Raw genomic sequence first — 12,136 nt, forward strand, 5'->3', positions numbered from 1 at the left:
AATTTCTTATCAAATAATTAATTTATTAATTAGCATTTCCCATACTAATATTGATGTTAGGTGACAAAGGCAAAGATGCACATGGGTCAGCATCTCCACATGAAGTCCAATCCACAAGACACGTGCATCCCACAGAGGTTCCCTCAGCTTTTGCAGAGAGGCCTTGAAAAGATAAAACCGCAATGGATAAACTCTCCAATTTTTTATTTATTTATTTATATATTAATAAAGTATCGATCATTTAACTATACTTTAGAAATTAAATTAAATCTATGATATAATAATATTTTTTAATATAATTATTTAAAAAAATCATCTTCTATTTTTTTGTTAGTCATATTTTGATCATTTTATTTTTAAATAGACATATCAATTAAGTGATAATTTTTTAAATTTTTAATTTTTTTAAATTTTATTATTTATAAACTTGTTTGAGATAACTAAATATATTTTATTAATAACTAATTATAAAATTATATCTATTAAAGAACATTTTTTTTAACTAAACCTTCTCCATGTCGATAGATGACTTAACCTCCGAAGAGTTAAAGGTAATTAATTTCTGAAGAGTTAAACGCAATTAGTTTTTAAGGGTATCATAATTAAATTTAGGAGATGTTTGTTAAGATATTTCCAAGAAGTAACAAATCAAAGTAGTACTAGAGTGACATTCAATTGGATGGATGGTTAGCTATTTGTGTATATAAAACAATATTATTTATTAGTACATTCATAATTTAAAAAATCAATCCTAATGCCTTTTACAAACAGTTTTTTAAGGTTATTTCTTTAAGACAAATATTTGATGTAAACTAGGTATTTTAATTATTTGATAGAAAAAAAATTGAAATAATAATTAATAGATGTAATATAATAGGGATGTAATATAAAGAAAGATAAAAAATATTAAAATAATATAAAAAAGAATTTAGTCGCACAAATGTAAGAGTTAGTTTATTCAAATTGCACCAATTTCTTAACATATGTCCGGTCAAGTATCCTTTCCGTATTCTTTACTTATTGTTGTATATATAAAAGTTAAAAAACAACCTTTCTTTTTTTATACTACACCAATTATCAATACTTCTAATATATTTCACGAGTACACATGGAAAACAAGGGTTCCACAGAGCTTTTAACATCGCCTGTTTAAGGGTATGATGTGAAAAGTAAACGTGGTGGTATTTTTAAAATTCTAACAAATATTAAATTAGTTTTAACATCGATGGCATAATAGACCGATGAAAAAGGTTTTGTGTTTTTGAAAAATATAATTTTTCACATCACTGGTTTTAATTGGTCAATAAAAAACTTTTTTCTTCTTTATTTTTTACAATGTAGTTTTTGAATGATCAATGAACAAATTCTTTCATAATCTTAATATTAAAATGTTCCCATCATGCTTTTAGAAAAATGCATTTTTCGAACAACTTTCATTCTCATGTTAGTCGTCCTCTATTCTTCAAACCACCATTCTCCATTTATTATTGGTAGTTAAACCAACTCGACGTTTGTCGTTCATTGCGTGTTTGTGGTTATCGTTATATCAATGTGTTGTTTATCATTCAACCAACTCGTCGTTCTCGTTGTTTTTTGTTTAAACAGATTCATGACCTTTAAGGTTTAGTGCATCAGTAGAAACAAGAAACCAAAATAGCAGTTGCTTGAATATATTATTTGCGGTACATCTTTCTTTGTAAGTTAGGGTTTCCATTCATTTCTACTCTCAATAAAAGCTTATTTTTATTTAAAAAATAATGTATCATCTTTTTGCCATTTTTTGATTATGTTGTAACTTAGGAGATTCTAAGCAAGATGTATGGCATAGTGGAGGGCTTTTTCTTAAGAAGATTAATTTTTTTTGTTGAGACTTAAGAAGGTAAAATTTGTCTTGAGGTTTTTTCTGATTGTGGTTTTTTTTTAGTTATTATTTAGAATCGAATATAGTTCAACTTTAAATTTTGTGTGAAAGATTTTGTAGATGCTTATTTTTTCTACTATTCTTGGAGTTTTTTTTTTTAATTGGATTATTTATATGCTTCATCAAGGTCTAAATTTCAAGAAATTTAAGAAATAAACCTTTAATTTAAAGAGAGTAAACTATAATATCAATTGAAAAGTTTGTCTAATGTGAGATTTTTCCAAACCATCTTATATAAGTAACAAGTCAATATTCAAAACGTAGAACTTCCAAGAAATGTGCAAACTAGCTCTGTCCTTTGCCCATATCATTCTTCTTGTTTTAATTAATAACCATCTTTTGCAAAATCAGTTTCAACCAATTTGTTGAAGATGGATATCAATATATTATGCCTTGTAGTTTGATTTTTGTGTTTGTTAAATAATGAGTATGAGAATGGAGTATAGAATTTCTACAATTTGTCTTAAGAAAATTTTCTAAGTAATAGAATTTTTCAATGTCCTTTACACTGTGCAAATCAAATTATACAAATTAGACATGGCATGGTGAATCGGTATCAATGCTAAATTATAGTCTTCTTAATTGTTCTTTTATAATTGTATGCAGACATTGTTGACAACTGATAATAATTTATCTTGAGGAGAATATTATAGTCTTCCTTTGTTCATTATACAAAAAGATTGACTCGGAGATGAAATAAGTTATTTCAAGATCATTTTATATTTTATGTTATGACTTTGTAAAATGTAGAAATTATTTTTTTAGTGAACTATAATACTATGTAAAAGTTGTATTTTCATGAACTAGACTTAGAAACCATATTTTTTTTATAATTAATGGTATTGAGTGAAGACAATGAAAAGTATTTTTGAATTGTTGGTTATTGCATAAAGCCAATATTTATTTTAAATTGTTTTAATGATACTTTTCTTGATATCTTAACACATCAATTAAAATTATATGAAAATGATGATCATTATAGGTATATATTAACGAAGAATGATCAATATCTCTTTCATTAAAAATATTCTACATAAATAAAACTTTTTTAATAAATTTTTTTGTTAATGTATTTAAACCATATTGAATCATAAATTTCAAAAATTCCATGTATCTACATATTTGTACCGTATCGCACTCATAGTACCTATTATGTGAGTTTCATAAACAAAATGTATATAAAATGATTCAAATAATATTTGTGCATTTTTTTTTATTTTTTTTTATTTTTTTATTTTTATTTTTATTTTTATTTTTATTTTTATAAATCATTAGTAAGAAATCTTAGCACTCTCAATGAAAATTATTTGGTTAAAGATATTGCAGCTATTACTATATTGGGTCGTCAAATGAATTAAGAAATGAGGATTAGGATCTTAAGCTGTGACAATGTATATATTATTCTCTACATCTCTTTTATCCTTTTTATTTTTATTATTTATGTTTATTCTCTCTTCTCTAGAAACCATAAGACATGTTGTAGATTTAAAATTACATTAGGTGATTCAAATAGGAAAATATTAGTATTGGATCTTGTACGACGTTCCCTTAATGAAAAATACTAGATACAAACGTGCATCACAATTCACAAAAGGCAAATGAAATGAAAAATTGGAAAACCTTATCCTATAACAATAACAGTAATTTTAATTATATGAGAATCTTTAGTGCTCTGCGTCACACTCTGCCTCCTGCTGTACACTACATACATGTCACTGAGATTGAAAGGGTTTCCTATAATATATGAACCTGTTTTTTTAATCCGTATTAGTTGTCTAATCTTTATTTAAATTTACAATTACAAAGGTTGCTAATCGAGGGTGAGATTCCTTAAATGATTATACATATCAATACCTAAAGTACCTCATCATAGTATAAGGTTGTGTAAGCAATTAATGCGTACCCTCTACAATGTGACAAACTCACGGGACTCCTAAGGCTACTCTGCTTCCAACTACCTATATTATCTCATATATGGTTCTAGAATATTAGTTGGATTTGTTCACTTCTTGTTGTTGGGTTGTTCTTCTGGTATTATAGTTATGCAACTGCAATAATTAAATTTAATTAAATAGTTCGGTTTTATGCCATTTTCAGCTAAGAAGAATGTTTGGCGAATTAATTTCTAGAATCTTAAATATAAATTAAATTTCTTTTGCTTTGCACCACTAATGAGGTTTCTTAATCTTCTACCCGCATACAGTTAGGTATATGATGCAGCCACATTAGCAATGGTCCCCTTTGACATTAATATATTCAAAAAATCAAAACACTTTTTTTCCCCCTTAATTTATATTGTATGTGGAGAAATAAGAAAATATGTAACCATCTCATATAATTCAAGTTTTCTAGCTAGCTAGGTAAGTATGTGATATATTTAATTACCAACTAATTCAATCATAGGAAAATGAATAATAAATTATAGATGTGAAGAAATATGTGGCATCCAGCACATACAAAAAACCTTCAATTTTGAGGCTGCTGGAATTCATCAATCATGTATTATATAAAAACACTAACAAAGAATTCAATTTTGTTTTAATGTTTTTAATGTTTTTAGTTTATTCCATCATTAAAATGGTAGTAATAAGTAAATACAATTTTTTTATTACAATATTTTATTATTAAAAAAAAAAACTCTGTTGCATGTGATTATTTTGTTGCCGTTCGATATCGACATAGATTAGATTCCCACTTATTAACAAACAAATAGCTGGGGAGAGAATGATGATTCAAAAACTAGTTGATATGTATTGAGACGGTTGTTGCATCAGATGAAGGACCATGGACTTTACTTGTTGAAATATTGTGGATAATAAAAACAATAATTGGCAATAATAGGAAAAGAATGAAAACGAAACAAAGGGTAGATCCAAAAGTAAAGGGAAAAAATAAAGCACCAATAATGGCTCCACCCGTCAAACAGTACTCAATAAAAAATTAAACAATAGAATCTCCTATGGCCAAGCAATGATGAATGCCACATTGTAAAACTTAGCTTGTGAATACAAAAATTTAAGAAACTGAAACATAGCATGTGTAATATGCAGAGGTAGAACAAAACTTATATAAGTACTTCATGTTGTTGGACCAGGTTTAGGTGTACTCGTAGGTTTAGGTGTACTCGTAGGTTTAGGTGTACTCGTAGTCGTCAGATCAAAATTAGATTATTTAAATTTTAAAATTAAACTTTTTGTTGAACAAAAATTAAATTCTATTTTAAAATTTAGACAATTCGTTTTTAATCGGCCACCTAGAGATTAATGTCGATGTTATTAGTTATTTTTGCTTTTTAATAAAATTTAAAATGAGAAAATGATATTACAGTCTAACATAAAAAATAAAATAAAAAACTTTATGATATATTGGATACTTAAAAAAATATTTACATTTATTTCTCTTTAATACAACTAACAAAAATTGAAAACGCAATATTTTTGATACTTTATTTTTTATCGATTAACCAAAACGAGTTATTGTTAGCTATGTATGTAAATAAAATAAGAAAGGACCCTCTGAATAATTCCTGGCCCAATTTCATTTACATGCAAACAAAGACAGACTTAACAAACCTACCCATATGATCTTAGAAATGTACTCGTCTTACAAAAATGTCTCTAGTCTAGGAAAATAAAAAAATAATAAAAGAATGGAGGAAGGAAAGGTTATTTAATTTAAAGTTGGAATTGGAATTGCTAGTGGATAGAGTAGCGGGGACATTGAAATGAAGGTTCGGATCAAATGATTGATTTATGAGATATAGGGTAGGCAACATAATTGTATGTGACATAAAAGAAGTGGACCCTTGGATTACCCATACCTTATAAGCTTAATTTCATTTCATCCATTGATACCAAAATATAAAAAAATAAAAAATGTAACATAGCATCGATCACAATGATGGACCCAAAATTTGTTACAACCTGGATCCACTTAGCTAGCTGTTCCAGCGTAGCAGAGTAGCAGCCATGTGTAAGGAAGATAACAAACTATGTAGACCTAGGTTTGTCCTTGTCTATTACCTTTGGATGGGTCCACAATGGTCCCAAATTTGTGGGAGCTGGGAACAACAGCACCAATACAATTGCTGCTAATTACGTACGTCTGTTTATTCATGTGCAATTTCTAGTTAGTTGGGTTTGTATCTGTACGCATTTCTGTCTTCTCAATTCATTCGCATCATGCTCTATATTTATTCAATGCTTTTATAAATGATAACTATATTTTGTATTTTAAATACCAAACAAAATGTTATTTTTTATTATAACCACTCTCATTCAGGAGCCTGGGTTTGATGAGAACAAAACTTTGAAGGATCAATGGTCTCCTTTTATATGTGTTGTTTGCTTTTTCCTTCCTCTTTTTTTTCATGTCTAAATTTCTAAATTAAAACATCAACTTCATTTTTTGTTACTTGCTTAAATGAATGTCTTAATCACATTAAAGGGTAACAAACTAACAATTAGATTTGAAATCTAACCGCGTTTTTTTTTAATACCTCATTCATAAACTAAGACAGCAACTAAATAAAACTCGAATAAAAAAAGTATACGGAAGGTAATAAGTGTGGAACATCCTTTCTTCATACTAACCAAAAAGAAAAAAAAAACACTTTATTATCTTAAATATATTTTTGATTTTATTTCTGTTATTTTTGTTCAAACAAATTCTTATTAAATTTTATGTTTACTTCCTTTGTTATATAAATTGTTCCTGTGCGATAAAACAAAATACAATATCTATACACATGATTTTATTTTCTTATCTTATTATTTGGTCGATTCGACACACTTATCGAAATTTTTATCAAATAACACTCAAGTTGCTTAACCAACTGTGATCAAGACCACTCCTAGTCACTCATGATTGAAATATCTTATAGCGTCTGTCAGAAGGCTATGGTCTAATTTGCTTAAAGTATGATCTGATCTGTTTAATAAAAATATTAATTTCAATTCTTTTTTTATAATTTATTAATTTAAATAGGTCAAACTTAGAAAGAAAGAAAAAAAGAACTATTAATCTGATAGGTCAATCTATATATTTTATTATTTATTATCATTTTTATTTGTTAGTAACTTAATAATAGTAAAGAAATGTAAATTTGTAAAAAAAAAATAGCTAAGAAATACATAAAAGAGGTGTGATCCCTTTAAAAGTATTTCAAAGTTAGTAATAATATTGTTACTTAATCTGGTGGAGACTGTTTGAGGGGATTTAGTTGAGCTATTACAAGATTTTGTGGAGTTGATGTCATACTTGGATGAATTTAGGAAGTGTTTCAACAATATACTACATACTATCATTATATTATTTTTATATATTTTTGTCATTAATATCATTTTTTAATGTTTTTTTTAATAAAATTATTATGTATACCTTTTATTTCTATTATTCTACTCAATATAATTGTATAATATATTTTATTTTGTCTAGCAAATATTTTCTCCATTAGAAAGAAGTGAACCAATTTTATCCACCCATATGACTAATAATGAGGTCAGCGAACATGTATCTATAGATTCAACTCAAGTAGAAACTAACATACAAGAAAATTAAAATGACACCGCTCCAGAAAACAAAGTCCAATTGTTGGGAGAAAGAGAAAAAAGAGAACATCGGTAGAGGTTCAAAACTCTAAAGGTGTGAAGAAAGCTGTTTGTAGATATTGTACACTTAAATTGTCTACTAAAGGACTAAAAACTAGCACTAGTCATTTGAAAAGACATGTAATAGGTTGCAATCAAAAGAAGTTGCAGACGACTGCATAAATAATACAAGCCTTCATTCTATTTCAGCCATCAAATTCAAGTAACACTTTTATTAGTTTTGGTGTTAGATACTCTATCAAAAAGATGAGTGAAATAATTGTAACTGTTATCATGGTTCACGAATATCCTTTTAGTATTGTCGAGGACGAAATTTGAATATGAGGCTTCCAATATGCAAATCCAGATTTTAATAAGGTTACTCATAAAACATCAAGAAATGATTGTTTGGCACTATTTGAGATGGAGAAGAAACTTTTAGAAAGTATGAACCAGATTGATTTAACTACATATATGCGGAAATGTAGTTATCAAGTAGTTAAATATATGCTTATCACATGACATGTAATTGATTTAGGATGGAATCTTCAAAAAAGCGTTTTGAGTTTGTGAAAGTAATCCATCCAAGGTGTGGTATTGATATGACTGATGTTATATATATAAATGTTTAAAAATTCGGGATTGAAAATAAAGCTTTCTCAGTATCTGTTGATAATGCTTCTTACAATGATTCATACTTATATTTCTCAAAGATAATTTATCTTTAAGTAATAATTTAATCTTTGGTTGCTCTTTCTTTCATGTTTGATATTGTGCGCACATATTGGATTTATTAGTGCAAGAAGGCCTTAGTAAAATTAAGGATATCATTTTCAATATTCATAAAAGTGTCAAATATGTTAACCACAACGGTGCAAGACTAAAGACATTTTGTTATGTGGTTAAGCATAAACGCTTGATAGAAAGGAAACTCGTCATTGATTGTCACACAAGATCCAATTCAACTTTTAATATGTTGTCAACTGCTTTGAAATTTAAGATTGTCTTTGTAGTCTACAAAGAAAGAGAATGTCATTATGATCATGTCCATTCACTGGAAAAATGGAACAAAATTAAGAAAGTTTGTAAGCTGTTAGATGTATTTAATCGTGTAACTCATAGTGAGAATTCGACTGCAAATTTGTATCTTGTAGAAGTTTGGAAGGTTAAATAAATATTTGACAAGACTGTTAAAGATGAAGATCTCTTTATGAAGGTCCAATGAAATTAAAGTTTTACAAAAATATTAGGGAGGAGTGTAATATTTGATGGCTATTGCTAGTGTTTTAGATCATATGTGCAAATTTCATAAGGTGCATATATATCTTCCGTTAATATATAAATCTAAAGAAGTTGTTGATGAAAATATAAAGAAGGTCATTAGTTCATTGAAATAATTATATGATGATTATGTAGCTCTATGATTCGAATAATATTTGTCCCTAATTGTAATTTAGATAGATATAATTTATCATCCTACCAAGAGAATGTTGCAATTGTCACTAGATTTGACAAAATTCTGAGCATTTTGCGTGAAAATGAAATTTTTCCTCCAATAAAATCATAATTACAAGAATATATCAGCGAAGGTGTTTACGCTCCTAACACTAAATTTTTTTGTGCTTTGGACTGGTGGAGGAATAACAACATGAAAAATAAGATCTTGTTTAAGATGGTCGTTTATGTACTAGTTATTTCAATCACAATTGTGGCATTTGAGTCCACATTTAGTGTTGGAAGTAGAGTTATTGATTAATTTCACTCTAAATTAAACGAAGAATATGTTGAAGCTCTCATTTGTGTTGGAGATTGGTTCTGTCATAAGTATAATATGAAAAAATATCAAAGGTTAATATATATATATATATATATATATATATATATATATATATATATCTTATTTGATATGATATTTTATCAAGTAGTATTTATTCATTTGCTTTAAGAATTTGTTCATTTATCTTTTTTAGTATTTTTAAGTCTAATGTCTAACATATATGTATTTTTCTTCTGATTTTGAATGTTGAAAACCATAGATGCAAATCACCTTGAAGATTTGATATCATTTTTTTCCTTCCTTGGGCTCTAAATGTGTTTTGTTGGTTGCTATGTGTACAATGCGTTGTTCACATTTCATTCTAAAGGATAACAATGTCTTTTGTTTGTTGCTAATTATAGCGTTCATTTTGTTTTATTTATAATTTTTTGAAGGACTTGTTGCAATTTGTTAATTATGGAGTTCATTGTGTTTCTTTGTTATTTTTGGAAGGTTGTTGCAAACTTGCTGGTTATAATTTTATTAGTTTTTCTTATGGTTATTATTTTCTTAGCTTTCCTTGGTATATAAAAGACTATATTAGCCTATTCAAAAAAAAATATAAAATGTACTATTTAAATGTTTTAATGTAAATTAGACTTTCAAGCCAAGTCAAACTTTTAAAAAAGGTAAAATCAGCACACACAAAAAAGTATATGATAGAGTGTAGGCAAGACTTAAGTCTAAAAAATTAATCGTAGGTTAGAGTGAGACCTTTCAAAGTTTTGTTTGGCTTGACCTATTGTCACCCCTACTAGCCACAATAATGTGTTCCTTCCGATAATTGCTCCAAGTCAAACATATTGGGCTACAAAATAAAACATGTATTTTGATTGCGTAGCATTCCCTTGATGAATAATTTTGTGTTAGGTTTTCTAAAAAGTGTGGGAATGGGAACAAAATATATTAAAAAAAAAAACTCGTGTTGGTTTGTGGAATAGTCGTGTATCTTAAAAGTAGACAGAGAGTTACAAATGGAGGAAATATCTTCAAGATGTATGTATTGTTCAATTCAGAGAAAGAGCTAACATGACACAATTTCGTTCAAGGAGAATATTTTGTGATTTGTTTGACCACAACAAATCCAAGTTCCATTAATAACTATAGTATATCAAAATTTGTTAAGGAAATTTAAAACTATAGATGTTGCATAAAAAAAGAACAAGTTTTAAACTTTTCAAAATTTAAAAACATAAATTATAATATATTTTTAATTTAAAATTTTCATTTTTAATTATTTAACAACTATCCTAAACTTTTGGGGCAGTTGTTAATATTTTTCAAAGAAAAGTTACATCGGAAGGGTGCCTAGCTAGGAAGTAAAGGAATGAAACATGCCAAATTAATGAAGTAAAATTTGAATGGAAGAATTTGAAGTTATTTTAATTAATTACTGGCAAAGCTTGCAGAAACCACCCATCATTTGAAGAAACAGAGCAGGGGTGCCTTGTCCTTGGCAGGGCTTTATTGTATCCCTTCTGTAGCAATGAATTGATGAACACTATTACTACCAACAAACAAAGTTGTTCAGTATTAATGGCATACGGGTGATCAACAAATGCAAGTATTTAATTTTTATACTGCCTGCGAGGATAAAACATTGAACCAAACTTCACTGTTGTTACCATTCATTTATTTATACAAAAAGTGGGAGGAATGTTGTTTTTATAAAAATGGTGCTATCAATCACTCGTTGATTGTAATAATGTCATGTTGTTCGGGTGGCAATTCATGTATATAAATTCTTACTAACATGTATTCTCCTTCTTTAAATTCAGTATGTATAATACATTTGGCAAGGGCAATTGAGTTAATTGATCTAAAAGTTAGTTAGAGTTAAATGCAAAATTTCCAAAAGTTAAATTATAGGTGGTTATATTGTTAACTATCCATTATTTTTATATTTAGAATATATTATGTATTCATCGTGTATCTTTTTATCATTTTATTGGTATATAATTTATTTTTAATTTAATTTTTTTTTCTTCATAGTTTCTATCAAAATTCTAAAATTATATCATAGTTAATTATTTTATTACAATTTTTTTTAAAGAAAAATTGTTCATTGATTTTTGTTCTTCCTTTCCAACAAAATATAGTTTTATTTAGTCCACGTAATATTGAAAAAAAAGGTTATCAACAAGTTTTTAGAAGAGATGGTAAAAAAAAAATCAATAAGTTATAATATGATTGGAACACAACAAAATAAAATATTTGAAGATGATGATGATAAAAATAAAAATAAAATCAAGAAACAAAATGATCAATCTCATATAACACACAAGTGATAATTAAGGATCTTTAGAAAAAGATCTAATAGACCTAGAAATCCATCAACTCAATTAAGAACATTTATTGTGGATGATGATACTTGTTAAGATCTATTAAAGAGAGTTGATGTCAGTGAATAAATTATTTGCAATTCAAGAAAAATATTGTCCATCAAAGCTCTTGGTCAAAAGTTGTTTCTTGTTGGTTAAAAAAATTATTTTGGATGAATGATTCAATAAAAAAAATTAAGAAGAAATATTTTGATTAAAAAAAAAAGAGAAGACAAATTTGCATTAAAAAATTTCTTGTTTTATTTAAATATTTTCTCTCTGTCATAAATTCTATCAAGATTTTAACAAAGTTTAGTAGAAAGATGTAATAGTGAGAACCATTCGCTAAATAGAATCTTATAAATGTTAAAAAAACAATGTGAAACAAAAAAAATTATTTAAGAGTTTGAACTGTTCTTACAAATTTAATATATTTATACTTTTAATAACTTTATAAAAGATAAATTAAATAAGTCACCTTCTTGAATTA

The 12,136-nt window shown here is 27.0% G+C and overlaps 1 pseudogene; it reads left to right on the forward strand.

Moving 5' to 3' along the window:
• The first annotated feature begins 8,730 nt into the window (after positions 1-8,730).
• LOC140919902 (zinc finger BED domain-containing protein DAYSLEEPER-like) lies at positions 8,731-9,265 on the forward strand (annotated as a pseudogene).
• The last annotated feature ends 2,871 nt before the right edge of the window (positions 9,266-12,136 follow it).

Source organism: Cicer arietinum, chromosome 4, assembly GCF_000331145.2.
Source record: "Cicer arietinum cultivar CDC Frontier isolate Library 1 chromosome 4, Cicar.CDCFrontier_v2.0, whole genome shotgun sequence".
In the NCBI taxonomy this organism is placed as follows: Eukaryota; Viridiplantae; Streptophyta; class Magnoliopsida; order Fabales; family Fabaceae; genus Cicer; species Cicer arietinum.